The sequence below is a fragment of the Molossus molossus genome, unplaced genomic scaffold, assembly GCF_014108415.1.
Source record: "Molossus molossus isolate mMolMol1 unplaced genomic scaffold, mMolMol1.p scaffold_m16_p_11, whole genome shotgun sequence".
Classification (NCBI taxonomy): Eukaryota; Metazoa; Chordata; class Mammalia; order Chiroptera; family Molossidae; genus Molossus; species Molossus molossus.
This window is the reverse complement of record NW_023425346.1, coordinates 10,330,709-10,351,533: the sequence shown is the minus strand read 5'-3', so window position 1 is coordinate 10,351,533 and position 20,825 is coordinate 10,330,709. Positions and strand designations below refer to the sequence as shown.

Here is a 20,825-nt window from a genome sequence, read left to right as displayed (position 1 = left end):
CATGGGTAGTGAATACGCAATTGACTAAATTTTTAAGAAGTCAATCATGTGAAAAGATAATCAACTTTACTAGTAACTAAAGAACTGCAAAGAGAAACAGTAAGGTGTCAATTCTGCCATTAGATTTGTAAATTAAAAAATAATAGTCTGGCTGGTGTGGCTGAGTGGTTGAGCACTGACCCATGCACCAACAGGCTGTCAGCTCGACTGTTGTCAGCTGGATTCCCGTCAGGGCTCGTGCTGGGCTGTGGGCCCGATCCCAGGGGGGCATGCAGGAGGCGGCCAATCAATGTTTTCTTTCATCGATGTTTCTCTCTATCTCTCCCTCTCACTTCCTCTCTCTCTCTAAACTCAATAAAGAAAAAAAAATTAAATAATGATAATAATAAACTGGCCAAAGCAGTATAGCAAGGAGATGGATAGATAAATATGTTTATATACTACTGCTAAACACCTAAAATGGTGCAATCTTTCTGGAGGGGAGGGGAGTAATCTGTACCAAGATTAGAAATCTGCTTACTCTTTTTTTTTAGTCCTCACCCGAGGACATTTTTCGATATTTTGTTCAGATAGAGTGGGAGAGGGGGAGAGAGAGGGGGAAACATCGATGTGAAGGGACACATCGAGTGGCTGCCACCCACACGACCCAACCAGGGCCGGGGACAAACTGCAACCGAGGTACGCGCCCTTAGCAGGAACTGAACCCGGGTCTCTCCGGACCTCAGGCCGACGCTCTAACCACTGTGCCAAACTGGCCAGGGCGAAATCTGCCTACTCTTTGACATGGCAATTTCTCTTCTACTGATTTACTGAGAATACAGTCACATCAAATGTTTTAAAACTCCATGAGTGTATAATGATTTTTAAAAGTCAATTAGTCACTCTGGAGCCTAATAGGGTACTCATCTGTTTTACTGAACTTGACTTTTCAAGATGGGAGGGAGGCAATGAAATGAGAAAAGTAATCAAATACTTTGTGCCATTCTTATACAGACTACAGTTCAAGGTTACCAAATAATTGATGAGGAAAGTTCTTCTTCATAGAACTGCAGCTACAAAGCACTGAAAGAATGACAGAATTTCAGAATCGTGATTTCCATACTTATCAGAATGGCTAAAAGTAAGCCATTTCCCCGGATACCTGCATTTGCACTTTTCTGGTGTGTCATGCATCAACAAAAAGTTATTTCTAGAACTAAGCCATTTTCATTTCTTTAAAGAAGAGGTAACTGACACTGTAAATGACAGAGAAGATTAGAAACTTATTTGTACAACTGACGTTCACTGAGGGATACCAGAAAGTGTTCGCGGCAGAAGCACCAGAAGCAGGTCACACGCCCAGAACGAGCCTGAATCTGTCTAAGGTGGCACGAAGGCCTGCGTCTGCAGCCCCTCCCTGTCTCTCCAATGGTATCTGTCACCACCACAAACCACCTGTCTCGTATCACTCCAGCAGCAACAAAAACCTGTAGTTTCCCACACGCCCCATGCTGGAGCCAGGCCCTGCCACCTGGTTCACCCCCAGCTTTCCTCCAAACTCCCTCTGCCCAGGCCTCTTCATTTACCAAAGGCATCCTTCAACACCCCACGCAGGACCTCTGCTCCAGGACACCTCAGGGTCCCCTCCTTCGCCCAGCTCCGCTAGGGCCCCCATCTGCCCGGAGCACCTACCTTGCCACAGGAAAGCCACCTGTCTAAGGAGGGAAGCTTGCAAGCTCCTTGAAGGACAGAGCGCTCGCTGTCTGGCTTACTCTTGCATACCCAACACGTGTGGCACAAGGCACAGCAGAGCTGTCAAAGGCTGGAGAGTTGAAGACCAGCTGAAGGGCTAAGGAAAACCCAATTTCCTCCTTCCTAGGGACACTGACATATCTGTCCTGCACTACAGGGTCCACGAGTGTTTCCAGGGCCCATGAAATGTCTGACACCGGGAAATGTCCGGGACCCTTAATGCTCCAGAATATGAACATTTTACATTAACATTTAATTAAACACCTACACCTATAACATTTCAACAGCAATTCAACTCTATTCATAATTATATATATTAGATTTAATATAGAATATGGGTACATTTTATATGGTTTAGGGTGGGGATCTGAGAAGCAACAGTGCCTAGGGCTTAGAAAGGGCTTTAAACCTCCCTGCCTAAAGAACCTGTTCTGGCTGGTACCTTACCCAGCTGGTTTAAGATGAAGGATAAGTCATATCCAAAGCAAACCAACACTTCAAACCAAAGACACAAACAAAACCATGCAGGAACCCCTTCCCACGGAGCTCGCAGGTCCCTAACAGGTAGCCACGAGGAATGGCGCAGCCCCGCACCCCCCCACCACACACACACACCAGAATTCCCTGGTTGCTAGAGGTCAGGAGGATCTGGTTTTTACCACCCAGGCTCCAGCATCGTGAACAGGTGGAAATTCAGGGAACGCCAAGGCGAGCCGCATGCCAGGTTTCCCAGCAGCCCGATTGCTCCCATTCCCAAGCTGGCTCTTCTCCCCAGGGCCTGGGCAGGCTCCAGAGGTGAACATAGGTACGGTAGGTAAAAGCTCACAGTGCAGCACAAAACGTGCATCCTCACAAAACACCTGATTGTTGACTTTAGATGGATATCTATCAGCTTAAAAAATAATACCTGCCACCAATTCTAGTTATTCATGGTGGGGAGAGTCCATATAAAGTGGTCCCCAGCACTGAGTTAAGGAATACAGACCTCTGCTCCTAGGGCCCTACAGGCCTCGGTTCCCACAACACTGTTAACACGGATCAATTACATAACCTGGTTTCATGTGTGTTTCTGATCAGAGGCACCTTATTTGACATGTGTTGTTGATTCCCCAACATTAAACTCTCAGCACTATAAATCAAACCTTACCAAAGCGTATCTAATACACATTTTCTTCGTAAGACACACACAACCTTCGTGCGCTTGGAAACACTAGACAGCACGTCAGCACTTCAGCTCTATGCTTGGGGGCCGTTTTAAAACACCAATTCCCCAACAAAAAGCACAAAAATGTGAAGAGCAAGGCACTGAACAGAGCACAAACCGGACGGTTCCCAGCGTGAGAGGCGGGAGGAGAAGGCAGCCGGCCACCTTGTGTGACCTCAGCTGGAAACGCGCACTGCGTTGACTCAGATCCGTGGCCCCTGCTCATGTTGGGGAATGGCCGAGAAAGTGCCTTCAGTAGTAATGCCTCCGGGATTACAATTTTAGTGAGGAGGCGAATTTATAGACACAGAAATTGCAAATAGTGAGGATGACTATATTACCAAAAAAAATAAAAGAGTACATGTGCCTTCCAGTACTTTTTATAAAGGATGCTCTTGACCTTTTTGTAAGAGAATGGAATCCAACTGAGCCGGAGTAGCCGCTTCCAGTGCAGGAAAGCGCTCACAGCCGGGCAGTGGCCTGGACGTCTTACCACCCCCACCTCACCCCCCATCACCCCCACTCCCACCCCCCTCACCCCACCCCACCCCCGCAGAGGAGCGTGGGCTGCTTCAGAGACGCGATGCACCGGACTTGAATTTTAAGACTCCTGGAGTGAATTATTTTAATGAAAATATTTTGTAAAGTCATATCTACTCCCTAAATTTAAGGATATCAAGTTTGCTTTAAAGCTTCTCTTACCCATAAGGAAAATAGCACAACTTTCCAAAAAGTAATGTTCTAACCACATACGAAAAATTCACAGTAAATGCTTAATTTTTCTCTAGGGTTAGAAACTAATATTACAGGGCAAAGATTTTATTTGCCTTCCTTTGGAAACAAATCAGTACAAAGAAGCTAAGCAATACAGTTTATTGTGGTTTTTTTTTTTTAATTTTTTTCTTTATTGTTTTATAGAGAGAGAGAGAGAGGAAGAAAGAGGGAGAGAGAGATAGAAACATCGATGAGAAAGAACATCAACTGGCCACCTCCTCCATGCCCCCCACTGGGGATTTGGCCCACAATCTGAGCATGTGCCCCCACCGGGAATCAAACCGGGGACCTTTTGGTGCATGGGTCAACGCTCAACCACTGAGCCACACCAGCCAGTCCAGTTTATTGTGCGTTTATGTGAGGACACTAAACGGGCATAAATGATCAGGTATAAAAGCAGGAAAAAGAAGAGTTCTGTGGAGATGAAAATCATTGAATATGCAAATGATTCTGAAATTGAGCCTTAACGATTTTTAGTAAATTATCCTATATACTATTGAATAACATCCACATATGTCATTTTACTGACAATAAAAAATAAAAAGTTGTTTAAGGCCAGAGGAAGAGGGGGAGAAACCTACATTCAATTTATTACTCTACTTAAAAATACAGAGCACCTAGCATACTGCTAAGTAAGTGAATGATAAATGTCCCCCCTTTTAAAGAGAACTTAACCTTGTCAAATAAATAACTTTGTATAAAATTTCCATTTAATTGAAGTTCTAAGAATGACAAATTACAATTGTCACATTTAACACTAAAACTGCAACATTAATTTCATTTTAATCTATTCTAGCCTACTTCAAGAGCATAATTTTTCTAAAAGCCTAGATAGAAATAAAAAAGTATTCTAAAAATAGATATCGGGAACAATAAAATACCAAAAGCTGATCATTTCAATAAAAAGAAAAGGAACTTTTCAGGAACTTGCTTTAAGTTTTTTTCAAAAGTATAACTTTTAAAATATGAAACTAAGTCTACCTTTGTAGACTAGGAACAAGATTAGATAAACATTTGAAAACCTCTTGGTTTTTTTCCCCCCAAATATTTAGTTGTATAATTCAAATCAAAGTGCTATTATATTAGAAAATTCAGGTTATTCATCTTTCACTAACATAAACCTTGTAAGAAAGATATTTCAATGTATTAACACACGAATTATTTTAAAGACTTTATTTAACCTCAACCATTTTTGAGAGAGGTTAAAAAATAAAGCCTTCCACTTTGGGTGTTTAGATAGCACAGGCACGAATATTAGCTAAATCTGACAACTCAGAAATGCTTCTCTCTGCTGCAACTACTGTGTAGTGGTATTAGCAGCAGCACTTTCTGAAGAAGGGTCATAATCAATTATAACAAACAAACCAATGATGTTACACTCTGAGTATACCACCTACTGACAAATCAACACTTACAAATCCACACACCTGCCTGTGTGACCTTCAATTTAGAGCAAATACACAAAATCATAACTTGTTTTCTCCGCTCAAGAGAAGTAAGACTCTTCAGAGAACTAACTGTTGTGCACAGTTGAGTTTTCCAAAGGGTTAGAGATTTAACCGTTTGGAAAGAATATTCCACATACTTTTCTTCTTGAACAAAGTATACTGAATATAAATTCTATTTTTCCTGATTCACAACCAAGCAGTGGGAATGTTAATCCTTACCTAGTATGTTGGGAGACAATTCACAGGTCTCTCACACTTCTGCACATCTCACACGCAGAGCTGCTGGCTGCTATAGTTCTGAACTATCTTTTCAAGGATGTGTGTATAGCAAACAGCATAGGAAGACTGAGATATTATCTCCCTTCAGAGTAGGGTAGATTTGTCTACTGTCCAGTATAATAAAAATAATGTCTCCCTCTGGGCTAAGGTTGAGCAGGTCTTCTTGGGTTACCCAGACTCCAGGTTCCTGCAGCTGTGGACTTACGGGCAGGCAGAAATGCCACAGACATGAAGCTCATGCTGTTGGCCGAGCTGGAATCCAGTCCTTGTCCCTGGGCAGGAGTCCCACATCTTCTGCCAGTTCCAGGACACTGACAGGCTGGCCTGTCAGCTTATAAGTAGCATAAAATCTCAGACTGTCACAGTTCTTGTTGACAAGGATGGGATGCTGGCAGAGACATGTCTTTCCAGAACAAAAAGACAAAGGTCTCATAAACTTAAGGGAGATAAGAAGATTCCATGGGACCTGGCAGCAAATGTTCCTGTCTAAGTGGTAGCCGTGGGGGAGTAAGAGTTAATGAACCTTTGGAGGATGAGCAGCAAAAGGTAGGACTTCAACAAGTGGCCCGTGGTGCCTTGGCTGCTGTCACTCCCCTCCAAGAGGCAAGCTGACAGGTGCGTGGCTATCGCTGCTGAGTCGAGGAGACCCCAGAGCTGAAAAGTGAATTCAGTTGAGCCATGAACAGCCACAAGGACACTTGAAACTAAGTAAGTGTCCCTTGCTTACTGGCACAGAGCTCCCGTCACCCTCGAAGGAAGCTTGAAGGAAGATGATTAGGAGTGGGCAGCCAAGGTCTCCCTGTCCCCAAGAGAGACTGAAGGCCTAATGCACCCAAGTATACTGGGGAACTTCAGGGAGGGAAGGGGCTCAAATTTTTGTGGTCCTGTGGGTACAGGCTCTCAAGGCACCACCCTACCTGTCCCAGTGTGGGGAGAGAGTCGACTAATGGGTTTTGGACAAAATTCAAATGGGGAAGGGTAAAAGGCCAATTCAAAGTACTGTTGTTTCTACATCTGAGTGTATAGATGATGTGTTATATATACTTATACTTCCCTGTCCTTAGTGCCAGAGGTGATTCTCCCCCATCGGGAAGTTACAGGTCACGTAGGTGGGTCAGGATCTCATGGAATTGTCCCTACCCTCTTGTGGTCACAGTTTTCAGTATATAAAAGATGTCCTGTTCATTGACAAATCAGAAACCTCCATCTTAATGGCCCCTGATTATGCTGTTACCACACCTCCACCAGGGGAATCCAGGGGTCTACTTGCCAAGTAGTTTCTTGGGATTGTGTGGGTGGATTCACAATGCCCAGTATCTTTAGCCATCAAGGGCTGGCTGGCCCTTCAGCCTCCCCTCACTAAAAGGGCAGCCTAGCCCTGGCCGGTTTGGCTCAGCGGTTGGAGCGTCGGCCTGCGGTCCCGAGAGACCCGGGTTTGGTTCCCGCTAAGGGCATGTACCTCGGTTGCAGTTTGTCCCCGGCCCTGGTTGGTCGTGCGGGTGGCAGCCACTCGATGTGTCCCTTTCACATCGATGTTTCTCTCTCTCTTCCTCTCTCCCCCTCCCACTCTACCTGAACAAAAAATGGAAGAGTGTCCTCAGGTGAGGATAAAAAAAAAAAAAAAAAAAAAAAAGGGCAGCCTAGCACATTGTTGGACTCTGGGTACTGGAGGCAGTGTGGCTCTGACATGTCAGAGTGGCAGATGACTGCAGCATAGACACGCTGATATAATTAAAGTCCATAATCAGCTGACCTTAAATTACTCAAAAGGGAGCTTTTCCTGGGTGCGCCTGATGTCATCAGTTAGAAGCCTTTTGGGAGGACTTAGGCCTTACCCTGAGGCCAGAGACTCCACACTGCCAGGGGGCTACAGTTGCTCTCCCTTCCCATGGGTCTCCTCTCCTGACTGCTACCTGGGACCACAGGCTTCAGCTGGTGTCTGTGGGGTCCAGCTGCTCCTCAATGGCCCTTCTGTCTGCCTGCCTGCCTGCCTCTGGACTTCAGGGTTGCTTAGCCAGCCCCCACGATGGAGTAAGCCAACAACTTGTGTTATGGGGTGTGTGTGTGTGTGTGTGTGTGTGTGTGTGTGTGATATTTTGTCCCTATTGATCCTGCTTCTGCAGTTGAACCCTGGTTGATATGATACAGTCCCCTCTCAGACACTCTACTTGGTCCTGTATACTGGCTATGCCACGAGGCAACACCTCGTGCCAAAGTCAATCTGCCTGCATGGAGAGCTGTCCGGTAAGCCGCGGCCGTCCTCTACCTTGATGAGCTCGTGGGGGCACCAGTCTCTCAGCTGATGATTTTGCCGGAGCGTCTAGCAGAGGGAGGCAGCCTCTGCCTGGAGATCTCCCTGGATTCTCTCGTTGACTGACAAGATCTCAGATCACAAGGATAATGACCACTCGAGTACCACAGGCCAAAGTGGGGGATATGCTAGGTCTCTGTAAGTTTTATAAAAAATTATCTTCAGAGAATAAGAACTGATTAGGAAGAAAAGGTGGAATTATTGCTACTGCAATAGGACACAGATTTTTCTAGAGGTGAAGGGAGAGAAATAACCTCAACATCTAGGGAGAGAACAACTTATACCCCAGGAGCTAGGGACAGGGAGGATCACCAACTAATGATCTTTGTCTTTCAGAACTGCCTCTCTAGTAGTCCTTAGGAAGCAAATCACTGCGGCAGGGTTCCTCCAAACTGCTGTAAACACCTTCAATTTAACTGACTCCCGAACCTGCCAACCTGACAAATGGCTCTGAATACAATGTGAGCGCCATTACCAACAAGTCTACCAGAAACACACACCTCAGCTCCTGTACCTCCCACACAAAACACCTGTCAATATGCCCAGGTGTCTCTACCCCACCCCCACAGCCACGCATTCTGTGGGACAAAAGCACAAACAAGGCTAACTGCACAGACTGCCCTCAGGCCAACTTCTACATGCAGTGCCTTCAACTCAAGTGAAAACCCTAATGCCGACCAGCTGACCAGAGGTCACACTGAAGGCCCTTGACAACCTATGCCCTCTGATCCACATAGGGCCTAGTTGTAAACTGTCAAGAAATTCCTTTCCAGGGACACCATGTGCACCCCTAGGCCTTAATTTTTTTGTGAAAGCTAGTCTCAACTTACCACCCCTCAAAAACACCATTATTTGTATCTTAGACCTGCAGGTGTTTCAAAAAACACCATAAGCAAGCTCTCAGATGACCAATTATCAGACTAATGGTGCCAATCTCTCCAAAACTGCCCTTGCCTACTCAGGGAAGCTTTCAGGAGGGTTACTTGACTCATTAGCTTAAATGCGCCCCAAGGGCAGTTTTGCCTACAATGTTGTATGATTATAAAAGGTTGTATGAAATCTGGCCCCAACTTCCACTGAAGTGAGCAGTAACACCACCTTGCCCTGCAGGGCATTCAGGTTGGCGGTCAGCTCACTGGCCAGGGTTGTTATGGACAACAGAATTGCTCCAGCTTCCTCCTTGGGCCCCCGGAAGAGTCTGTGCCATGGCTAGCACACGCTCCTGCTCCTGGATTGATGTCTCAAACCAAGGGTGAAGGTCAATCAAGAAACTAAAAGAGAAAAGCAGAAACTAAAATACAGAGCAATCAGCCTGAATAACCAACTAAAGACTAGCTGAAGAGAAGTTGTTGTTGTTTTTTAATTTTATTTATTTAATTATTTATCCTCACCTGAGTACATTTTTGCATTTATCTTCAAATAGAGCGGGAAGGAGATAAGGAGAAAGAGAGGGAGGAAAACATCAATGTGAGAGACACATCAAGTGGCTGCCACCCACAGGATCCCAACCAGGGCCAGGGACGAACTGCAACCAAAGTGCCCCTAACGGGAACCAAACCCGGGACTCTCAACGCTCCAACCACTGAGCCAAATCGGCCAGGGCCGATGAGAAGTCTTATAACCGAGAATTTACAGGAGCCACATCGAGACTGGTAGGAAGTACAGGGCCTTGAAAAGGGCTAGCCCTGCTCCCACAGGCAGCAGCTGAGGGGCCAGAGGGATATCTCAGCTGCAGAGGGTCCCCCTGGTAAGCGTGGGCTCTCAAGCCCAAGCCAGGCTCTCCAGCCCAGAACACCAGAGCCTGGAAGAGGACCCACATAACATCTGGCTGTGAAAAAGAGCTGGGTGCTGTCCATCAGGAGAAATGGGAGTCCACTAGAAACTCAGGCACTCTCTTAAAGGGCACACACACAAAACCTCTTTCACACAATTTACCCTAGGCTCAGGGGAGGGAGAGTGGAGCAGACTAGAGTCGTGTGTAGACAGACTGGAGTCTGTGGCCCTGGGGAGAGAGCCGAGAGGACAACTGCTGGGACCCCTGTACTGACTCACGCTACCACACCACAGATGCCATCTTCCTTGGATGAAACATGTCCCTCCATACGGCATCAGCCTGGGGCAAAGCAAGTGCCCCACCTCTGGTCTCCCTGTTGCTCCACTCTGTAGAGCTCAAGCCCTGCTAAGGACTCAGCTGCCTTGGCTGGAGGGCAGATATCAGGGCAGACTGGGGGGAGGGGGAGGGACTGAGTTGTGTGGCTTAGGGGCAAGGGACATTCCCATCATTTTCTCATGATCTTGACTGGTGCCTGCCCCTTAGGGTAGATCAGATAGCCCCACTCCCCAAGCTCCTGGAGGCCACACCCTCTTGACTCTTGATGGCTCCACCCTGCTGAGATCTGAGCACAATCAGGGACAATCTGAGTTGTGAAGCTCTGGGGCAGGGGCCACACCCCCAACTTCCCCCAAACCTCACCACCCGCTCTCTGGACTCCAAGGGCCTCTCCCTATTGAGATCAAGCTCCTGGCAGAATGTGGGACAGTCTGAGTTGCGTGGCTCTAGGACAGGGAAAATTTTTCCCTCACACTCCCAACAAATGCAGAGCCTTCCTTTCACATGGCCAAATCTTGGTCTATTAAGGCCTGATAAACTCTCCTAGCCTCACCCTGATGATTCCCTGACACCCCACCCCACCACAGAAGTGTGTGAACACCCTGCAGGTGGTAGCTAGACTTGGTATACCCTGGGACATTTGCTGAGTGGCCTCAGACCCAGCACTGGCACGAAGACTGAATGCCTATAGATCTGGAGAACACCTCTTGCCCCTCCCTTCCTGGTGACTCACAGAGAACGGATTGAATGCAACTCCAGTACTGCCAGAGGCTCTCTCAGTGACTGAGCCTAATAGGCAGCTGGGAGACAGACGCAGTCTAAGGCAGACTTCAGGGTTCCTAGGGACTTTTGCTGACCTGCCTCTAGGTCTAGTGCTGATAAAATCAAGTGTTGGTACACACCTTAATCCTTCTTCCTGTGCAAACCCAGACCCAGCAGTGGCAGCCACAAATTATGGATCACACTGCAGCCCCAAACAGGTTGCCAAGGGTCAGTCACAGCCAGCGTCTCACCTTGGCCAGCACTAGAGCCCCTCCCAAGAGGCCCCAGAACCAGCATACCCAGTGGTCAGCATCAAACAACATCAGAGCCCTGACTGGTTTGACTCAGCAGTTAGAGCATTGGCCCACAGACTGAAGGGTCTCAGGTTCAATTCCCAGTCACAGGCATGTACTTGGTTTGCAGGTTTGATCCCCAGGCCCAGTCGGAGCCGTGCAGGAAGCAACCAATTGATGTGTCTCCTTCGCGCTCTCGCGCTCTCGCTCTCCCCCCCCTTCTCCCTCTCTCCCTTCCAATTTATCTAAAAATCAATGAAGAGCAGTACCTGGGTTGCAGGTTCCATCCCTACTACCATCAGGGAACCAAGGTCAGGGCGCATGCAGGAGGCAACAAACCAATGATGTGTCTCTCTCACATAGATCTCTCTCTCTCTCTTTCTCTCTCCCTCTCTCTCCCTCCCTCCCTCCCCCCACCCCACCCAACCCCCCAACCCCTTCTACTCTATCTAAAAATCAATGTAAAATATTCTCAGGTGAGGATTAACCAATAAAACAAAACAAAACAAAAGACAACGACATCAGAGCAGGATCCAATTAGCTTCACACGCAGAATATCCAAAGAGAGCTCTCAGTAGGCACTAGCCTCTCCTGAGGCAAATTCAGCTGAGTGGTCAGCACCTGCACAACAACTCCCACACTGTGGTTGGAGTTGATCCTTACAGTCAGCCAGCCTGCCTGAGAATTGACCCCACACACAAATGGGCCAACAGAGCTCAAGACTCAACTATAACAGGAAGACTCATATAACCCACTCATATAACCCAAGGGACATTCCTGGAGCAACCAGAGCAAGTAATCAAAGAGACTGTCCAGTGGGGTGCCACAGGATACTTACTACATAGGCCACCCTACATAAACTGAAAGTCATAGCAGATCTACCTAACACATAGAAACAAATACAAAACAGCAGCTAAAATGGAAGGACAAAGAAACATGCCCCAAATGAAAGAATAGGAGAAATCTCCAGAAAAAGAGCTAAATGAAATAGAGGCAAGCAATCTACCAGATACATAGTTCAAAATAATGTTTATAAGAATATTCAAGGAATTTAGGGGAAGAATGGGAAAATCAATGAGAATATAACCAAAAGGAAAGCAAACATAAAAAAAAAAAAAAAAAAAGGAGAGAAAACCATAAAAAAGAACCAGCCAGAAATGAAGAATACAGTATCTAAATAAAGAATACACTAGAATAAATAAACTATAGGTAGGATGAAGCAAATGATCCAATCAGTGATTTGGAAGACAAGGTAGAAGAAAACACCCAATCAGAGCAACTAAAGAAAAAATAAATACATATAGCCCTGGCCAGTGATACTCAGTGGTTAGAGCATCAGCTCATGCATTGAAGAGTTGTGGATTAAATTCCCAGTCAAGGGCGCCCTGGCCGGTTTGGCTCAGCGGTTAGAGCGTCGGCCTGCGGTCCAGAGAGACCCAGGTTCGGTTCCCGCTAAGGGCGCGTACCTCGGTTGCAGTTTGTCCCCGGCCCTGGTTGGTCGTGCGGGTGGCAACCACTCGATGTGTCCCTTCACGTCGATGTTTCTCTCTCTCTCTCTCTCCTTCTCTCTCCCTCCCCCTCTATCTGAACAGAAAATGGAAAAATATCCTCGGGTGAGGATAAAAAAAAAAAAAAAAAAAAAAAAAAATTCCCAGTCAAGGGCAATTATCTAGGTTGCAGGTTCAATCTTCAGCCCAGTTGGGTTGCATGCATGAAGCAACCAATTGACGTGTCTTTCTCACATCAATGTTTCTCTCTATCCCACTCCCCCCTCCCTCCCTTTCACTCTCTCTAAAAACCAATGGAAAAAATATCCTCAGGTGAGGATTAACAACAACGACAAGAAAATACACATAGTTTAAGGGATCTTTGGACAATATGAAGCATAACAAAATCCACATCATAGAGGTACCAAAAGGAGAAGAGAGAAAACAAGTGATCAAGAATCAATTTGAGCCCTGGGTGGTTTGGCTCAGTGGTTGGAGCATCGGCCTGTGGACCAGAAAGTCCTGGGTTTGGTTCCTGCTAGGGGCACATACCAAAAATAAAAAATAAATAAATAAAAAAGAATCTATTTGAAAAAAATGACTGAAAACATCCTTAGCCTGGTGAAGGAAAAAAACACCCAAGTCCAAGAAGCACAGAGAGTCCCAAACAAGAGGAACCCAAAGAGGCCCACACCAAGACGCATCATAATTAAAATGGCAGGCATAGGTTAAAGACAAAGAGAGAATCTTAAAAGAAGCAAAAGAATCTTAAAAGTAGCAGAGAGAGAATCTTAAAAGAAGCAAGAGAATTTTACAATGCTACAAGGGAGCTCCCATTAGACTGTCAGTTGATTTCTCAATAGAAATATTTCAGGCCAGAAGGGACTGGCATGAAATATTCAAAGTGATGAAAATCAAGGACCTACAACCAAAACTACTTTAACCAGCAAGGCTATCATTTAACACTGAAGGACAGCCCAGTCAGCGTGGGTCAGTGGACTGAACATCATCCAATGGACTGAGAAGTCCTGGTTCAATTCCTGGTCAAGAAACATGTCCAGGTTGTGGGCTCGGCCTCTAGTAGGAGGCATGCAGGAAGTAGCCAATTGATGTTTCTCTCTGACACTGATGTTTCTATCTCTCTCTCCCTTCCTCCCTCTCTAAAAAAATCCATTTAAAAAACATTTTAAAAATTGAAGGAGAAATAAAAAGCTTCCCAGACAAGATAAAGCTAAATAAGTTTGTTACCACCAAACCAGTATTACAAAAATGTTAAAGGTCCTCTAGAAAAAGAAGGAGGAGGTGGAAGAAGAAGAAAAAGAAGATAGCTATTAAGAATTAAATGGCAATAAAAACATACCTATCATTTTTTTTTCTTTATTGATATATTAGAGAGACAGAGAAAGGGAGAGGGAGAGAGAGATGGAAACATCAATGAGAGAGAACATCGACTGGCCGCCTCCTGCATGCCCACCACTGGGGATCAAGCCCACAACCTGGGCATGTGCCCTGACTGGGAATCAAACCGGCAACCTCTTAGTGCATGGGTCAACGCTCAACCACTGAGCCACACCAGCCAGGCTCAATAATCACTTTAAATGTAAATGGTTTAAATGCTCTAATCAAAAGACATAGTGTAGCTGGATGGATAAGAAAACAAGACTCATATTTATGCTGTCTGCAAGACACCCACCTCAGAATGAAAGATACATAGAGATTAAAAGAAAAGGGATATAAAAATATATTTCATGCAAATAAACATGAAAAAAAGCTGAAGTAGCAATACTTATATCTGACAAACAGACTTTAAAACAAAGGTTATATAGTAAGACACAAAGAAGGACACTACATAGTGATAAAAGGAACAATACAGTAAGACCATATCACTCTTGTAAACACTGATAAAAGCATCTAAATATATAAAGCAAATACTGATGGACAGAGAGGGACAAATCAACAGAATACAGTCATAGTAGGGGACTTTAACACCCCATTGACATGAATGGGTAAATCTTTCAGAAAGAAAATCAACAAGAAAACAGTGGCCTTAAATGGCACACTAGATTAGATGGATTTAATTGGTATCTTCACAGCATTTCAGCCCAAAGCACCAGAGTATACATTCTTTTCAAGTGCATATGGAATATTTTCTAGAATATACTACATGTTAGGACACAAAATAAGTCTTAATAAATGTAAGAGGTATGAAATCATATCAAGCATCTTCTCTGACCATTATAGTATGAAAATAGAAACCAATCACAAGAATAAAACTGAAAAACACATAAAAACATGGAGGCTAAATATCATGATACTAAACAATAAATAGGTAAACAATGAGATCAAGGGAAAAAATCAAAAGATACCTTGAAACTAATGAAAATAAGAAAACAACAAACCAAAATCTATGGGACACAGCAAAATCAATCCTAAGAGGACAATTCAGAGCATTATAAATCTACCTCAGAAAACAAGAAAATATCTCAAATAAAGAATATAACTTTACACTTAAAAAACTAGAGAGAAAAAAACTAACAAAGTTGAAAGTGAAGGAAGGACATAATAAAGGTCGGAGCAGAAATAAATGAAATAGAGTCTTTAAAAAAATACAAAGATCAATGAAACCACAAGCTGAGTCTTTGAAAGACAAACAATATTGACAAACCTTCAACAAGACTCTTCAGAAAAAAAGGAGAGGACCCACATAAAATCAGAAATAAAAAAGAAGTAACATTTGACTCCACAGAAATACAAGGATTGTAAGAAAATATTACAAAAAGAACTATGTCAAAAATTGGAAAATCTGGACAAAATGAATAATTTCCTAGAAACATACAAACTTCTAAAGCTGAATCAGGAAGAATCTGAATAGATTACAACTAGTGGAACTGAAGCAGTGCCCTGGCCAGTTTGGCTCAGCGGTTGAGCGTCGGCCTACAGACCAGAGAGTCCTGGGTTTGGTTCCCGCTAGGGGCACGTACCACCAAAAAAAAGACAAGAAAGAAAGAAACTGAAGCAGTAACAACAACAACAAAAAGCTCCCAACAAACAAAAGTCCTGAACCCAATGGTCTCACAGGTGAATTTTACCAAACAATCCAAGAAGAACTGACACCTATTCTTGTCAAACTACTCAAAAAATTCAAGTGGAGGGAACACTCCAAAACTCGTTTTATGAAGCCAGCATTATCCTAATTATAAAACAAGATAAAGACGGTACAAAGAAAGAAAATTATAGGCCAGTATCCCTGATGCTAAAATCACCAACAAAATATTAGGAAACCGGATCCAGCAATACATTAAAAATGTATCATACACCATGGTCAGGTGAGATTTGTTCTGGGTATATAAAGTTGGTATAATATCCACAAATCAATAAATGTGATACACCACATAAACAAAATGAAGAATAAAAATCACATGATCATATTTATAGATGCAGAAAATATATCTGATAAAATCCAGCACCCATTTATGATAAAAACTCTCAGCAAAGTGGAAATAGATGGAACATACCTCAATGTAATAAAGTCCATATACAACAAACCCACAGCCAACATCATACTCAATGGACAAAAACTAAAAGTGTTTCCCTTAAGATGGGGAACAAAACAGGAGTGTCTGCTTTCACCTCTCTTATTCAATACAGTACTGGAAGTTCTAGCCACAGCAATCAGACAAGAAAAAGATAAAAAATAAAAGGCATTCAAATTGGAAAGGAAGAAGTAAAACTGTCATTATTTGCAGATGACATGATACTATATATAGAGAACCCTAAAAATCCCACCAAAAAACTGCAAGAACTAATAAATGAATTCAGTAAAGTAGCAGGATACAAAATAAATATCCAAAAAGCACCTGCATTTCTATACACCAATAATGAATTATCAGAAAGGGAAACTAAGAAAACAATCCCATTTACAATTGCATCAAAATATAAAATGCAATAGCTTGGAATAAATTTAACCAAGTATGAAAAAGACCTGTACTTAGAAAATTACAAGACACTGAATAAAGAAAATGAAAAAGACACAAATAAGTGAAAGCATATGCCATGTTAATGGATAGCAAGAATTAACATCATTAAAATGTCTATACTATCCAAAGCAATCTATAAATTCAATGCAATTCCTATCAAGATATCAATGGTTGTTCGGCCAGTGTAGCTCAGTGGTTGAGCGTCGATCCATGCACCAAGAGGTCGCCAGTTCGATTCCTGGTCAGAACACATGCCCAGGTTGTGGGCCCAATCCCCAGTGGGGGGCATGCAGGAGGTGGCCAATGTTCTCTCTTATTGATGTTTCTATCTCTCTCTCACTCTCACTTCCTCTCTCTATAACCAATAAAGGAAAAAAAAAGGTTTATAAAAAAAGACACCACCCTGGCCAGTTTGGCTCAGCGGTTGGAGCATCAGCCTGTGGATTAGAGAGTCACAGGTTCAGTTCCCACTAGGGGCACATACCAAAAAAAATAAAAGACACCAATGGCATACTTCACAAAACCAGAAAAAATATTCCGAAAATGTGTATAAAACCACAAAGGACCCCAAATAGCCACAGCTATCTTGAGAAAGAAACCAAAGTTAGAGGAATCACACTACCTCATATAGAAGTATATTACAAGGAATAGTAATCAAAACAGCATGGTAATAGCATAAAAACAGACACACAGATCAAAGGAACAGAATAGAAAGACCGGAAATAAACCCACACCTTTATGGTCAATTAATATTTGTCAAAAAAGGCAAAAACATACAATGAGGTAAAGAAAGTGTATTCTATAAATGGTGTTGGGAAAACTGGACAGATATGTACAAAAAGTGATACTAGACCACCTTTTTATAGCATTCACAAGAATAAACTCAAAATGGATTAAAGACTTAAATGATAGACTCAAAACCATAAAAATCCTAGAAGAAAACATAGGCAGTAAAATCTCTGACATTTTGCCCTGGCCAGTTTGGCTCAGCGGTTAGAGCATCAACCTGCGGTCTAGAGAGACCCGGGTTCGGTTCCTGCTAAGGGCACGTAACTTGGTTGCAGTTTGTTCCCGGCTCTGGTTGGGTTGTGTGGGTGGCAGCCACTCGATGTGTCCCTTTCACGTTGTTGTTTCTCTCTCTATTCCTCCTACTCTATCTGAACAAAAAATGGAAAAATGTCCTCGGGTGAGGATAAAAAAAAAAAATCTCTGACATTTCTTGTAGCAATATTTTTTCTGATACTGTATCTCCTTAGGCAAGGGAAACAAAAGAAAAAAAATAAACAAATGGGCCTATATCAAACTTGAAAGTTTTTGCACAGCAAAGGAAACCTTAAACAAAATGTAAAGACAACCCACTGAGTGAGAGAACATATTCAATGATACATGTGATAAGGGCTTACTATTCAAAATTTATAAACAACTTACAAAACTCAACAACAACAAAAATCCAATTAAAAAATGGCAAAGGACCTAAATAGGCACTTCTCTAAAGAGAACAAATGGCCAATAAACATATGAAAGATGCTCAACATCACTAATTATCAGAGAAATGCAAATTAAAACCACAATGAGCCCTGGCTGGTTTGGCTCAGCGGTTGGAGCATCGGCCTGCAGTCCAGAGAGACCTGGGTTTGATTCCTGCTAAGGACATGTACCTCGGTTGCAGTTTGTCCCCGGCCCTGGTTGGATGGTGCTGGTTGGGTGGTGCAGGAGGCAGCCACTTGATGTGTCCCTTTCAAGTCAATGTTTCTCTCTCTCTCTCTTCTTCTCTCTCCCTCCCACTCTATCTGAACAAAAAATGGAAAGATGTCTTCAGATGAGGATAAAAAAAAAAAAAACACAATGAGATATCACCTCACACCTGTCAGAATGGCTGTCATCAATAAATCAACAAACAAGTGTTATCGAGGATGTGGAGAAAAGGGCACTCTCCTGCAGTGTTGGTGGCAATGCAAATTAGTGCAACCATTGTGGAAAGCAATATGGAGTTATGTCAAAAAATTAAAGGTGGAACTGCCTTATGATCCAGTGATTCCACTTCCGGGAATTGATCTCAAGAAACCTGAAACACTGATTCAAAAGAATATATGCAACCTATGTTCACTGCAGCATTATTTACAATAGCCAAGATCTGGAAACAGCTCAAGTGCCCATCAGCAGTTGAGTGGATAAAAAAGCTGTGGTACACTTACACAGTGGAATACTATGCAGCTGTAAAGAAGAAGGAAATCTTAGCCTTGAGACAACATGGGTGGACCTGGAGAGTATTATGCTAAGTGAAGTAAACCAGTCAGAGAAAGACAAGTGCTATATGATTTCACTCATATGTGGAACCTAGGGAACAAAATAAACTAACAAACAAAACAATAACAGACTCATAGTTATCAGAGGAGAGGGAGGAGGATGGAGGGAGGCTGGGTGCAAAAGGTAAAGGGATTATGCAAAATAAAAGAATTAAAACCTTATAGACAGACAACAGTATGGTCATTACCAGAGGGAAATGGGGGTCAGAGGAGGAGGGAGAGGGGTAAAAGAGGGATAAATGGTGACAAAAGGAGACATGACTTAGGGTGGTGAACACACAATACAATAGGCAGATGGCGTATTATAGAATCGCACACCTTAAACTTATATAATCTTATTAACCAATGTAATCCCAATAAATTAAATAGAAAATAATAAAATAAATATAAATAAATAAAATTAAAAAGGAAAAAGGCTTGATTTTCTAAGGCCCATGGATGGTTTCTGTGATTTGTTCAACAGGCTGGGATCAAAACCTGGGGGCATGGTTGAGCTCAATACTGCAGCTTGGCCTGGTCCTGGTGCTTGCAGTCTTGTTGAGAGTAGTCCTAAGTGCTGCCTGGACTAACAGAACTGATTTAAACCCAGCCCCTTCCAGTCATACTAACCAGAGTTTCTGACAGAGATGCACACTCACAAAAATATTCACCAGAATATGGTATAGATACGAGGACTGGCTCTTAGTGGAAGAAAACTTTCCTTGATTCTCTGAGTTTCTGCACATCTTGTGAGCAGATGCCCTGCCAGCCTTTGTTCTAGACTGTCTCTTCTAGGATGTCTGTCTAGCCCGCAGCCGTGGAGGACGGTGCCTCCCCTGCGCAGAGGGCCAGTGTACTCACCCTCCAGAATAATAAAGATAGAGCTGTCTACTCATGCCTGATCCAATTCCTCACCTCCTGTTCTTTCTTTAATCCACTCTAAACGAGACTTTGCACCCAGCCCTCATTTGAAACATGAGGTCAAACCCACTGAACAAGTCTCTGTCCTGATCTTCATATTGCTTTGATGTCAATAAAAGATGACCTCACTTGCCCTGGCCGGTTTGACTCAGTGGTTAGAGCGCTGGCCTGTGGATCAATGAGACCCAGTTTGATTCCAGCCAAGGGCACATACCTCAGCTGCGGTTCTTCCCCAGTCCTGGTAGGGGTTGCGCAGGAGGCAGCCAGTTGATGTGTGTGTCTCTCTCTCTCTCGATGTTTTTCTCTCTCTCCCTCCCTCCTACTCTGTCTAAGGATAAATGGAAAAATATCCTCGGGTGAGGATGAAAAAGATAGATAGATAGATAGATAGATAGATAGATAGATAGATAGATAGATGACCTCACTCAACCTCTCAGAAGCACGAGACACGGATGAAGAGCTTGCCCATGCTTTTCTGGCTCTGATACCACACTCTCCAGCTGTCTCTTACTGCCCTGCTCCTTTTCTAGATTTCAAAACATCAGTGTTCCTCCAGGTCAGTACCCCTGGCTCTCTCCCTGCACTTTCCCCCAGGGGAGCACTCCCATCTCCTTCCCACCCCTGGCTGTCATTGCCATCTCTATGCTGACCGCTCTAAAATACGTTCCCAGCCCTCGGTTCAAAACTCATACATTAAGTTGGTTACTTGCTTCACTACTTAAATATCACCAGGTATTTAACATATCCCCAAATGAACTTGGCAGCTTATATCTGATTTCCCAGTCTTGGTAATTATACGACCATCCACTGAGTTACTCAAGCAATCAGCAAAGGATTCCCCTTTGCCCTTACCCTCTAGATAATCCATCGGCAATCTTATCAGCTCTTTCCCCAAAATGTATCTTGAATTTTCCATTTTTCTCCATCTTTATTACTGGAACCTTAGTCTCTGTCTCTTTCTTGGAATAATGGAAAAGGTTCCCAATTAATTGGTCTTCTCATTACCAGTCTGGCCTCTTTAATCCATGTGGCATGTAACAGCAAGAGTCATCTAAAAATATAAATCCAAGTATCTTTCCCCTGCTTGAAATTCTTCAAAGGCTCCACACAGCCCCCCTGGTCAAGTGCAATCTCCTGTCATGGCCAGTGAGTCCCTGCATGACTCCGTCTCCCCCTCGGTCACCACCCAACAGTTACGATGGCCCCTTTCAATGCTGGAAACACTCTCAACTTTTCTAAAGCT

At 43.6% G+C, this 20,825-nt stretch overlaps 1 protein-coding gene across 1 annotated transcript in view; it reads right to left on the bottom strand.

Moving 5' to 3' along the window:
* The window catches only part of CUNH2orf76 (chromosome unknown C2orf76 homolog), a 95,731-nt gene that overhangs the window by 56,810 nt on the left and 18,096 nt on the right, over positions 1–20,825 (bottom strand). The gene's annotated exons all lie outside the window — the stretch shown is intronic.